Source organism: Lolium rigidum, chromosome 1 (assembly GCF_022539505.1).
Source record: "Lolium rigidum isolate FL_2022 chromosome 1, APGP_CSIRO_Lrig_0.1, whole genome shotgun sequence".
Taxonomy (NCBI): domain Eukaryota; kingdom Viridiplantae; phylum Streptophyta; class Magnoliopsida; order Poales; family Poaceae; genus Lolium; species Lolium rigidum.
Genome location: NC_061508.1, coordinates 158,900,803 through 158,912,297, shown reverse-complemented (window position 1 = coordinate 158,912,297; position 11,495 = coordinate 158,900,803). Strand labels below are relative to the sequence as shown.

Genomic DNA, 11,495 nt, shown 5'->3' with positions numbered 1-11,495 from the left:
CGTTTTCCCAATACATTGGTCGTGGCTGTCATCAGCAGTGATGTCACCTTGGTAAAAGAAAGTATCGGCTATGAAGCTTTGCAAGAACGGCGACAGCAGAAGATTATTGTTTATCTCGAGAGGCTTTGAACAAATACAAGTTTTTGCTCAAATGCTCGGGGGCTACTTTGGAAAAAAGAAATATTCGAGTATGACAAAATAGAAACGGCGAGAGCCTATGACCAAACACAAGTATTTGATCATAGCCTCGGGGGCTACTCCCATCGGGAGCGCTGTTCGCGCACCCGAAAGATTTGAAAAATTATGCGACAGGAGAAAAATATAGCGACATAGGGCGTGGTGCCTACACTCAAGCACAAGTTCTTGACTGTAGCCTCGGGGGCTACTCCCATCGGGAACGCTGCTTGCGTGCCCGATGAAATTATGAAAAATAGAGAAAAAGAAATAAGAAGAGGAAGTGAGTATATTTCGAGTTATACAAATAACACTACATATACTCCCATCGGGAGAGCAATATAAGTCATCCGTTGACTCAATAAAATGTGCTATTCCAACAGCCGAATAAGCACTCAACAATATATCCTTAGAGCGCCAAAGTTGCGAATAAATCTCTGAATGCCGCAAAATTTGCGAAGGTAAGACCCCAGATCCGTTCTGTGCGGCGTGGCGCCGTCTCTGATGTCGGTTTGCTATTTTTTCCGTATCAACAGATACGAAGAAAAATCCTAACGAACGCGTTAGGTACCCGATAAAATATGACTGGGACTCGACAGAATGGTAAGACCTTAAGCGGCACCTGTCGAAGTTTACACCAGTATCCCGAGATCATGTCCAGGGACGTGATCTTGAAGTAGGTTTTTGCGGATTGCCACTAGAGCAGTTAACTAGTACCTGATCCGTCAGATGAACTAGCCCCAACTACCATTATCCCTGTACAATATAGAAATTCGTATGCAAAGATATATGGTAAAGTTTAGAGTTATTGAGAAAATATAAAGGTGGAGATTTTCCCTGACTCTGCGATTCAAGCAAAATCTCGAGGGCTACTGACATAGGCATCCCCAATGGGCCTGCCGAAGATGGTACCCGGGGTTTACTGAAGGCCCATAACCCGAAGATCAAGAAGATTCGGAAGCCCAAGATACTATTAAGGAAAGCTAGAGTTGTAATAGGAAACATTACTTGTAATCTTGCGGGACGGGTTAGAAACCCTCCCGGACTCTGTAAACTTGTGTATCACTAATCCCTCGGCTCCACCTCCTATATAAGGGGGAGTCGAGGGACAAAGAAAGGAATCGAATCATTATCTCACAAACCCTAGTTTTTACATCGTCGAGTACTTTTTCGGCTGAAACCTTCGAGATCTACTTGCCCTCTACATCCAACGAAACCCTAGTTTACTACTTGTAGGCATTGACAAGTTAATACCTTGTCACCTGGTGAAAACCAGGTGTGCAGTCAAAAACGACCACTCTACAAATGCGAACTCTCAGGGATTCACCAATTTAGCCCACTAGCTACGACTAGGAGCGTGGACCTGAGCAGCCGCCCACCATTCAACCAATCCACCCAGGTGTTTCATTAGGGTTGTTAATTTTTAAATTTCAAACACTCCTATCCAACAACGAAACAACATTGGCATTTGATATTGCAAAGCGAAATAGCATCCTAGCAAGTATCTTGAGAGCGGCTTCACACTACCAGGTTTACTAAGCATAGCATGTACACTTCACTTTTGAAAACAAAACCTATCATGCATACTAGTTGAAAAACACTAATGCATAATATAAAATAGGTAGGATTGAATGTCACTTGCCTGTTTGGTAATTGAAGGTCGTCACTTCTCTCAACAAAACACGTCGCTCTTCACACAAACTATAAGATAAAATATAGCACAACATAAACACACCATTCAACAAACAACAACAAAATCAAACAAGACAACAATCAGAAATCGCTTTATGGTACTAAGATGTGGCATGAGGTTTGGCTTGCAAGATATGGTCTTGGGGTGTTGGAATGGCTAAGTCACATGATTAGAAAGTAATGGACCATCCAAGATAAAATCGAAGAATCTTTATGATTTACAAAAGCATGAAAAGAATTCGGAATGACCCATGTGAATTGAATCACATAAGTGACAAAATAGTGCAACAACAATACTATTGAATAAGTGTGACAACAATTACTCAAAATAGTATAAATTACACATAGGCTTGGTATGAATTTGTGATATATATTGAATTACTCAATTAACTCATTTGTAAATTGAATAGTTCAATATAAGCCAATAAGATTAAGTGGGCATATGGTTGAATAGTCATGTATGATATTGAAGATGTGGGTCAAAGATGCTAATGGATATCAATGGTTCAAAACATGTGATATGCGGTAGGGTTTCTCGACCTCACCGGAGCAAGCTGAAGTCTAAAATAGGACATGTCACACTTTACTCAAATAACTCAATTGTTATTTCAATAATATGGACTATGATAATATGATTTGAAGAGATGTGATAATGGACAAGATCAAAGTGTCTAAAACAATCTACACGATTTGTTGATTCCAACGGTATAAAATTTGCTAAATTTGAACCTACTGTTGATTTTATATGAATTTTATAAAACTCGGTAGAAGCGGTTAGAGTTCTAATGGTGTACGAAAAGTTATCCGAACAACTTGTTCGGATGGTAAAACTTTCTACACGAAGAATGTAGAGAATTAAGTTACGAATCCAAAGCAAAAAGAATCAATTTAATCGGAGTTACAGATCTCATGCTATGAATTTAACAAGTTAATGATTTGAGATGAGCTAGCACATTACACGAACAGAACAATCGGATCGATCGTTCGCATGTTTCAGTAAGATGGCCTATGGAGGACCCTCAGATCTAAATCGAACGATCTATGATGGATCTGAAAAATCTTGTCTAAACAAAACTAAACAATCCACAACGAGGCGGCGGTGGCTTTACAGTGGCAAAGACGAGCTCGACGTAGACGATGTGATATTGTGACCGCTCGGACGCGATGGTCCTCGGCGGTCTCTGGAGTCCATGAAGTAGTCCAGGACTCTCAGTATGAGATGGGGAGCATGGTGATGGTGGAGGCGTGCTGCGCTTCCTCGAACAACAAAAGGCACAGCCGGAGTAAGTTGTTCATCGGTGAGTTTTAGTCGAAGACAAACCCAGTCGATACTCTACGATATCTGGACGGAAAAAAAAATCACTACATGTGCCAGAGAACGGGGCAGAGAGCATGGACTAGAAAGGGCGGTGTAACTCACGGGTTTTCGTTGAAATTCAACCTCAAATCGGCGGTGGCCGTGCGGACTCCAGCGACTAAACGACGCAGCATCATGTCCTGGATGTAGGCCTTGTCAAGATAAGTTCTATGGTGAAAGAAATCAAGGAGAATATCAACGTATGCGACGTACCAGTCCGACGAACTTGGCAAAAACTGAAACAAGACGTGGATGGCACGGGATATTCACGCCTCCTTTGAAGAAAATTTGTGAATCAAAGTGAAGGAGGAGAACAAGGGGCGCACGTGCTCTCCTCGGCTTTTCTTATAATGGCCTAAGGAGGGAGATCGGGAGGTGCATGCCGATGAATGACATTCGGAGCACCGACGAGATTAGAGTGATTGGAACCTTAATGCTCAGAATAAGTTCCCTGAGCGGATTCTCCGAAGAATTTGGAATAACTTTTGCGTTGATGGTGAGTGGAAACGTCCACTAGAATTGAAGAGAGGGGAGGGGAAACGTGGGTCATAGCCATGACTGTAACGTGCGTGCGTGTACGTGAACTCGACAAGGAAGACGACTGTGGTCATCGTCTCAGGTGGGCTGGTTAACCAAATCGGGCCTAATTGGGCTGAGTCGGCCAAAAAGAAAAAGAAAAAGGAGGAAAGAAAATTAGAGAGGGTGGGGGCTCGGGTGGGCTGCCTAGTTGGTCCGCTTCAATTTTTTTATTTTGATTTTCTTTTTGTTTTTCCGATTTCTTTCATAACTTTTGTTTTAGGTCTTCAAATGAAGTCAATTAAATTTCTAAAAATTTATAAAATTTAAAATAATGTTTTAGGACATCAAGAAACATATTTACTATCAATAATAAATAAATTAATAGTTTTATGCACTTTAGCCTAAATGGCTACTTGGGCATTAATATACCAAAATAAGGTTTGGGGATTTTGTTTTCATAAATAAAATCCATCAAGGATTTAAAAACCTTATGTCAAAAAAATATTTTTGATTTGAAAATACTTTGAAAACACAGGTTGTTGAAAACAACATTTGGGAAATAGTTTTAAATAACCTCAAAAGTTTTAATTTCTTGCGAATTTTCAATAAAGTTCAAAAATCAAGCATTAAAATTAAATTTATTTCTGTTTTACATTCCAAAATTTAGAAAATTTTGGGATGTGACAGGCATCTACTTATCGACCCTCTCGGTGTTGATGGCAGTACGTTTCTCCGTCTCCTTGTAAGAAACACAATAAAGATTGATCAAAACAATCATGTCAACAATTAATTGGCGTACTCAATCAAACAACATACATGATACAGCCGAGCTGAAAGGATGAATTAGCACCTTAGCTTTTAAGACATCAGGTGAGATCGTAAGATTCTTCTGAGGTAATAAGGGTTCCAGATAGCACCCAATTAAAGCGTAAAAGCCCATTTGGCCCAGGTTGGACAGGCTGAGCTGGGGAGCGCTCGGGACAGCTCGTTGTTTCAGTTTTTACGTGTTTTACACATACAGAGGAGCGCTCTAATATGTATATAGATCATATAAGATCTTACATACTAAATTTATTTTGCTGAAAATATTGGGTATTCATTGCATACCCATGAGTAGTGCTAGCTCCGCCCATTACTAGTTGACATAATGGATAATGGAGAACTAGTATGAACAATAACTTTCTTTTTAGTAGCAGGAGTAATAGCTGCTTGAGGCGAAAAATGTGGTCTAGAAGGCAAATCCGTATCTTTTCTTGTAGTGGAGGGCATGATAACATTCTTAGCACGCTCCTTATTCTTTCCCATGATGAGACAAAAATAAGTGCAGCAAGTAAATGATAACAAGTTGTCTTATCAATAAGTCTAGGCTCCCAGGCAATGACGCCAGAAAATGTCTCGATACCCACAAGCATAGGGGATCGCCGAAATATTTGATGGAAAGTATTACCCAAATTTATAGTTCGACTCAAGTGGAACAAAGAATATCAACAAGACCTTAGCAATTGAGACGTCACTCTCAATCACACGTGTATATCAATAAACTCACAAAGCAAGTGATAATTTTATAAAAGTTGATTCAAAGAAGTAAGAGAAAACGGTAAATAAAAGCAGCAGATTTCCGGTTTTTCACCGGAATAAGTATGTGAAACTTGCAGTCGCTAAAAGCGTAGGCATGAGGTATCAATGGGGTAATGTATGGATGATATTGATCATGTAATGTAATTTAACTAACATAGCATTCATCTCTAATTCAGTTGTGTGTAGGTGTGGGATCCAAATATAGTTATGCGTACTAACTAAGAGAATTTGCATAACATCTTTTGTCCTTCTTGCCAATTTTACCGGGGTCAACTTGGAACTACAAGCAATTAAGGTTTACCCTTTTGAATAGACCGGAACAAAGCATTAAGATTCATGAACACACATAATCCTCGAACTATCACATCTTCCCAATGTTTTTCCCTATCTGTCACCTTAGGGATTCGCATGGTCAACATAATAACAAGTAATACACTTTGCAGATTGATGGCGTGTATTTCACACGTTCGTTGGGCAACCCCAAGAGGAAGGTATGATGCGCACAGCAGCAAGTTTTCCCTCAGAAAGAAACCAAGGTTTATCGAACCAGGAGGAGCCAAGAAGCACGTTGAAGGTTGATGGTGGCGGGATGTAGTGCGGCGCAACACCGGGGATTCCGGCGCCAACGTGGAACCTGCACAACACAACCAAAGTACTTTGCCCCAACGAAACAGGTGAGGTTGTCAATCTCACCGGCTTGCTGTAACAAAGGATTAACCGTATTGTGTGGAAGATGATTGTTTGCAGAGAAAACAGTAAAAACAAGTATTGCAGCAGATTTGTATTTCAGTATTAAAGAATGGACCGGGGTCCACAGTTCACTAGAGGTGTCTCTCCCATAAGATAAAAGCATGTTGGGTGAACAAATTACAGTCGGGCAATTGACAAATAGAGAGAGCATAACAATGCACATACATGTCATGATAAGTATAGTGAGATTTAATTGGGCATTACGACAAAGTACATAGACCGCCATCCAACTGCATCTATGCCTAAAAAGTCCACCTTCAGGTTATCGTCCGAACCCCTTCCAGTATTAAGTTGCAAAGCAACAGATAATTGCATTAAGTATGGTGCGTAATGTAATCAATAACTACATCCTCGGACATAGCATCAATGTTTTATCCCTAGTGGCAACAGCACAACACAACCTTAGAACTTTCTGTCACTGTCCCGGTGTCAATGCAGGCATGAACCCACTATCGAGCATAAATACTCCCTCTTGGAGTTACTAGCATCAACTTGGCCGAGCCTCTACTAATAACGGAGAGCATGCAAGATCATAAACAACACATATGTAATAACTTGATAATTAACATAACATGGTATTCTCTATCCATCGGATCCCGACAAACACAACATAGAGTATTACGGATAGATGATCTTGATCATGTTAGGCAGCTCACAAGATCCAACAATGAAGCACAATGAGGAGAAGACAACCATCTAGCTACTGCTATGGACCCATAGTCCAGGGGTGAACTACTCACTCATCACTCCGGAGGCGACCATGGCGGTGTAGAGTCCTCCGGGAGATGAATCCCCTCTCCGGCGAGGTGCCGGAGGAGATCTCCGGAATCCCCCGAGATGGGATCGGCGGCGGCGGCGTCTCGGTGAGGTTTTCCGTATCGTGGTTTTTCGCCTCGGGGGTTTCGCGACGGAGGCTTTAAGTAGGTGGAAGGGCAGAGTCGGGGGCTGACGAGGGGCCCACACCACGTGGCGGCGCGGGCCCCCTTGGCCGCGCCGCCTTGTGGTTTGGCCACCTCGTGGCCCCACTTCGTATGCTCTTCGGTCTTCTGGAAGGTTCGTGGCGAAATAGGCCCCCGGGTCTTTGTTTCGTCCAATTCCGAGAATATTTCGTTACTAGGATTTCTGAAACCAAAAACAGCAGAAAACAAGAATCGGCACTTCGGCATCTTGTTAATAGGTTAGTTCCGTAAAATGCACGAATATGACATAAAGTGTGCATAAAACATGTAGGTATCATCAATAATATGGCATAGAACATAAGAAATTATCGATACGTCGGAGACGTATCAAGCATCCCTAAGCTTAGTTCCGCTCGTCCCGAGCGAGGTAAAACGATAACAAAGATAATTTCTGAAGTGACATGCCATCATAACCTTGATCATACTATTTGTAAACATATGTAGTGGATGCAGCGATCAAAACAATGGTAATGACATGAGTAAACAAGTGAATCATAAAGCAAAGACTTTTCATGAATAGTACTTTAAGACAAGTATCAATAAGTCTTGCATAAGAGTTAACTCATAAAGCAATAAATCAAAGTAAAGGTATTGAAGCAACACAAAGGAAGATTAAGTTTCAGCGGTTGCTTTCAACTTGTAACATGTATATCTCATGGATAATTGTCAACATAGAGTAATATAACAAGTACGATATGCAAGTATGTAGGAATCAATGCACAGTTCACACAAGTGTTTGCTTCTTGAGGTGGAGAGAGATAGGTGAACTGACTCAACATAAAAGTAGAAGAAAGGTCCTTCAAAGAGGAAAGTATCGATTGCTATATTTGTGCTAGAGCTTTTATTTTGAAAACATGAAACAATTTTGTCAACGGTAGTAATAAAGCATATGAGTTATGAAAGTTATATCTTACAAGTTGCAAGTCTCATTCATAGTATACTAATAGTGCCCGCACCTTGTCCTAATTAGCTTGGACTACCGGATCTTTGCAATGCACATGTTTTAACCAAGTGTCACAATGGGGTACCTCCATGCCGCCTGTACAAAGGTCTAAGGAGAAAGCTCGCATTATGGATTTCTCGCTTTTGATTATTCTCAACTTAGACATCCATACCGGGACAACATGGACAACAGATAATGGACTCCTCTTTAATGCATAAGCATGTGGCAATAACAATTATTATTCTCATATGAGATTGAGGATATATGTCCAAGACTGAAACTTCCACCATGATTCATGGCTTTAGTTAGCGGCCCAATGTTCTTCTCTAACAATATGCATGCTCCAACCATTAAGGTGGTAGATCTCTCTTACTTCAGACAAGACGGACATGCATAGCAACTCACATGATATTCAACAAAGAATAGTTGATGGCGTCCCCGAAGCATGGTTATCGCACAACAAGCAACTTAATAAGAGATAAAGTGCATAAGTACATATTCAATACCACAATAGTTTTTAAGCTATTTGTCCCATGAGCTATATATTGCAAAGGTGAATGATGGAATTTTAAAGGTAGCACTCAAGCAATTTACTTTGGAATGGCGGAAAAATACCATGTAGTAGGTAGGTATGGTGGACACAAATGGCATAGTGGTTGGCTCAAGTATTTTGGATGCATGAGAAGTATTCCCTCTCGATACAAGGTTTAGGCTAGCAAGGTTATTTGAAACAAACACAAGGATGAACGGTGCAGCAAAACTCACATAAAAGACATATTGTAAACATTATAAGACTCTACACCGTCTTCCTTGTTGTTCAAAACTCAATACTAGATGTTATCTAGACTCTAGAGAAACCAAATATGCAAACCAAATTAGCAAGCTCTAAGTATTTCTTCATTAATGGGTGCAAAGTATATGATGCAAGAGCTTAAACATGAGCACAACAATTGCCAAGTATCAAATTATCCAAGACATTTTAGAGTTACTACATGTAGCATTTTCCAATTCCAACCATATAACAATTTAACGAAGAAGAAACTTCGCCATGAATACTATGAGTAGAGCCTAAGGACATATTTGTCCATATGCTACAGCGGAGCGTGTCTCTCTCCCACAAAGTGAATGCTAGGATCCATTTTATTCAAACAAAACAAAAACAAAAACAAACCGACGCTCCAAGCAAAGTGCATAAGATGTGACGGAATAAAAATATAGTTTCGGGGAGGAACTCGATAATGTTGTCGATGAAGAAGGGGATGCCTTGGGCATCCCCAAGCTTAGACGCTTGAGTCTTCTTATAATATGCAGGGGTCAACCACCGGGGCATCCCCAAGCTTAGAGCTTTCACTCTCCTTGATCATATTGCATCATACTCCTCTCTTGATCCTTGAAAACTTCCTCCACACCAAACTCGAAACAACTCATTAGAGGGTTAGTGCATAATAAAAATTCATATGTTCAGAGGTGACACAATCATTCTTAACACTTCTGGACATTGCATAAAGCTACTGGACATTAATGGATCAAAGAAATTCATCCAACATAGCAAAAGAGGCAATGCAAAATAAAAGGCAGAATCTGTCAAAACAGAACAGTCCGTAAATATGGATTTTATTAGGCCACCAGACTTGCTCAAATGAAAATGCTCAAATTGAATGAAAGTTGCGCACATATCTGAGGATCATGCTCGTAAATTGGCTTAATTTTCTGAGCTACCTACAGGGAGGTAGACCCAGATTCGTGACAGCAAAGAAATCTGTAACTACGCAGTAATCCAAATCTAGTACTTACTTTACTATCAAAGACTTTACTTGGCACAACAAAACTCAAAACTAAGATAAGTAGAGGTTGCTACAGTAGTAAACAACTTCCAAGACACAAATATAAAACAAAAATACTGTAGTAAAAACACATGGGTTATCTCCCAAGAAGTTCTTTCTTTATAGCCATTAAGATGGGCTCAGCAGTTTTAATGATGCACTCGCAAAAGATAGTATGTGAAGCAAGAGCATCAAGAGGCAAATTCAAAACATATTTAAGTCTAACATGCTTCCTATGAAAAGGAATCTTGTAAATAAACAAGTTCATGAGGAGCAAAGTAACAAGCATAGGAAGATAAAACAAGTATAGCTTCAAAAATTTCAGCACATAGAGAGGTGTTTTAGTAACATGAAAATTTCTACAACCATATTTTCCTCTCTCATAATAACTTTCAGTAGCAACATGAGCAAACTCAACAATATAACTATCACATAAAGCATTCTTATCATGAGTCTCATGCATAAAATTATTACTCTCCACATAAGCATAATCAATTTTATTAGTTGTAGTGGGAGCAAATTCAACAAAGTGGCTATCATCATATATCGGAGGCATATTGTAATCATAAAAGAAAATTTTCTTGTCAATGCTTGGGGGACTAAAAGGATCATGCTCATCAGAGCCAACTTCCCCAAGCTTAGAATTTTCCATAGCATTAGCAATAATGGTGTTCAAAGCATCCATAGTAATAACATTCCCATTAGCATGCATATAAAGTTCCATGGGCTTTTTAATTCTCTCTTCAAACACATCATGTCCTAATTCAAGATAAAGTTCATAAAGATCTCTCATATTTTTGTTGTTTTCCATTATGCTTAACTAGTGAAATAAAAACATGCATGATATTAAGTAAAGTAAATTTTTTTTGTGTTTTTAATATGGAGAACAAGATAGTAAATAAAGTAAAGCTAGCAACTAATTTTTTTGTGTGTTTTGATATAAGTGCAGCAAACAAAGTAGTAAATAAAATAAAGCAAGACAAAAACAAAGTAAAGAGATTGAGAAGTGGAGACTCCCCTTGCAGCATGTCTTGATCTCCCCGGCAACGGCGCCAGAAAAAGAGCTTGATGGCGTGTATTTCACACGTTCGTTGGGCAACCCCAAGAGGAAGGTATGATGCGCACAGCAGCAAGTTTTCCCTCATAAAGAAACCAAGGTTTATCGAACCAGGAGGAGCCAAGAAGCACGTTGAAGGTTGATGGCGGCGGGATGTAGTGCGGCGCAACACCAGGGATTCCGGCGCCAACGTGGAACCTGCACAACACAACAAAAGTACTTTGCCCCAACGAAACAGGTGAGGTTGTCAATCTCACCGGCTTGCTGTAACAAAGGATTAACCGTATTGTGTGGAAGATGATTGTTTGCAGAGAAAACAGTAAAAACAAGTATTGCAGCAGATTTGTATTTCAGTATTAAAGAATGGACCGGGGTCCACAGTTCACTAGAGGTGTCTCTCCCATAAGATAAAAGCATGTTGGGTGAACAAATTACGAGTCGGGCAACTGACAAATAGAGAAAGCATAACAATGCACATACATGTCATGATAAGTATAGTGAGATTTAATTGGGCATTACGACAAAGTACATAGACCGCCATCCAACTGCATCTATGCCTAAAAAGTCCACCTTCAGGTTATCGTCTGAACCCCTTCCAGTATTAAGTTGCAAAGCAACAGACAATTGCATTAAGTATGGTGCG

The 11,495-nt window shown here is 40.0% G+C and overlaps 1 long non-coding RNA gene across 1 annotated transcript; it reads right to left on the bottom strand.

Annotated features, from left to right (window-relative positions):
- Positions 1-1,836: 1,836 nt before the first annotated feature.
- Positions 1,837-3,506, bottom strand: LOC124682648. Its single transcript, XR_006996358.1, has 3 exons — positions 3,437-3,506; positions 3,287-3,363; positions 1,837-1,875 (listed from the first exon to the last, which is right to left on the bottom strand). It is a non-coding gene; the product is annotated as an uncharacterized LOC124682648 (long non-coding RNA).
- Positions 3,507-11,495: the final 7,989 nt, after the last annotated feature.